Raw genomic sequence first — 2,500 nt, 5'->3', positions numbered from 1 at the left:
AACTGAGAGAGTTAATGGCTCTTGACTTTTTTTAAGTCAGTCTATTTTGAGGACATATTTTATAGAGATTTTTTTTTAGTTCAGTTAATTTTGGAACAAGTTTTTGCAATAACCAATTTGAACTGTTATGCATGGAACTATCTTTGCATTTTATAAAACTGGTATCACCGTTATGAGAGGTCCTTTTCTCTCATGGGTCGTTGGTGTTAGCTACTTGTCACAATCGGGGCAGTTACATGAATTGGACTGGAGAAAAAACGAACAACTGCATGGGCCGTGTATGCGAACGATCTAATCACTTCTTTGGAAAAATTGGTCTCCGTACTAGCTATCATAAACTATTCTTTTTCATAATATGGTAGCTGATAATAACTGTAATTTGAATGTAGTGTTTAAATGCTATATGAATGAAGGCAGATGTACTATTGCGGCCAGTTGTTAGCCACCCTCGTCCAGGTAACCCGTTTATGTGGCAGTGTCGCATTCACGAGCACAGAAGTTGCGTTCGATGCATTTCTGTCGAAAAATATCACTTCAGGTTTGGGCTTGTATTAATGGGTAAAGCAATAGTAATATTTGCTTTGAAGGTTTGACTCTGATAACACGAATATATCATACTGATTATTTAATAACTTGTTTTTCGTATAGAGCCAAGCAAGTGACAAATATGTATATTTGGGTCCACTCCACGACTTTCTGTAGGTTTGAACCAGCGAGCACAGAGTGAACAAGTTCGAAGCATTCATTTGTTATCAGGAGAGAGAGAGAGAGAGAGAGAGAGAGAGAGAGAGAGAGAGAGAGAGAGAGAGAGAGAGAGAGAGAGAGAGAGAGAGAGAGAGAGAGAGAGAGAGAGAGAGAGAGAGAGTAGTGGGTGCCTGGGAATTTTAGAGGAATGAGGTGGAGAGATGAGGTGCTCAGCACAGTTAAACAGGGATTTATCCATCGTTTCGGTTGACTTTCTGTCTAAATGACTAAATGAACGTAAATTATGAAATATAATAACTGGATGACGAAGTGGTAATAGGGTCTGGCTAATGGTTGTTTGGTCCAAGGTGTGCAGTGGTAAGCCTAATTCCAGGCAACGGTCGCTGTTAAAAGTTGAATATTGTAAGTCCCATTTATTGTAAATATCTCCATGTATGTTTGCACTGCGTTTATGTCCTGTTGGACTTTTTTTCACCCCAGGAATATTTTTATCAATTGATATTTTTACCACTTGGAACAAAATACCCCATGGACCTATTTTCCTCAATGATTTTTTTTTTTTTTTTTTGGTCAGAGATGCCTACTTTTCTACATAAACCTATTTTCCCATGGACTAGTTTTCCCCAATGATGCATTTTCTCCTCATGGACCAATTTTTCCGTCGACCTTGAACCTCTGCATGGATACAGGTTTCCTACATGGACGTATACCCATGGACGTATTTTCACAATGAACCTATTTTTCCAATAAACCTGTTATCCGACGTGGTTATATCACCCACTGATGCGTGCAGTTGAAACACAGACCTCTTAACCAACAGACGTATTGCACTATGGACCTGTTGTAACCCACTGCGTATATATACCTACTTCAGCATGATTCCAGAATAATCTCCCCTGTGGACCGATTTTCACACACTGATCTATTCCCAACTCGGACGTATTCACTCAAATGATCTAACCCCATAGGCCTGTTTTCCCACAATCTGTTCATCCACCTACACACCCACGCATCAACGCACCCACAACCTTACTCAGTACAGGATGTCTCAAAAGTAGGACGACATAAACCCTTCTTTTGCGTTATCCTACGGGTAGCCCCACCACCCACCCCACTTAATGTACGAACCCCACTCCACCCCAATTAACCAGCCCAACAATCCTTTCCCTCCATCTCGCCCATCTAATCCGCCTGTGAAACCACCAGCCTACACTAACCAATCCACCCACCCAGTCAATCACCAACCTACCAACCCGCATACCATGCTCCACAAGTCGGATGACTCACAGTTCAACACACACACACACACACACACACACACACACACACACAGGCGGGGTGGATTTCCTTACACGAAAGATGAGTCTCACCGCCTAACGCAGTCGGTAGAAAAGAGTACTCATTACAGGGAGGTTGCCAGGCCGTAGATAATGGGCTTCATTCCGGCTACATAGACATGTTTTTATGCGATACGAGTAAATAACGAGCTCGAGCTAAACTGGGAATTTTTCCTTTGGCTGATGACGAAGGAGTTTATTTATCCAGGATAACGTCTCGTCGGACAAAATGAACGATAGCTTATATTCTGGGTGACGCAAGTTGAATTTGTCAAATTATTAGGCATTTCCCTGCGTCAATCTGCCTCCACCTCATTTCTCCAAAATTCACAGGCGCTCACCATACATGCTCTCTCTCTCTCTCTCTCTCTCTCTCTCTCTCTCTCTCTCTCTCTCTCTCAGTTCTCACTGAATTGGCGAGGTGCGGACGTCTCTGCCTGCCTCTCTTAGTCAGACCT

This window comes from Coenobita brevimanus, chromosome 44 (genome assembly GCF_032717465.1).
Source record: "Coenobita brevimanus isolate Jiangsu-jjx chromosome 44, ASM3271746v2, whole genome shotgun sequence".
In the NCBI taxonomy this organism is placed as follows: domain Eukaryota; kingdom Metazoa; phylum Arthropoda; class Malacostraca; order Decapoda; family Coenobitidae; genus Coenobita; species Coenobita brevimanus.
Note: the sequence above shows the minus strand (reverse complement) of the source record.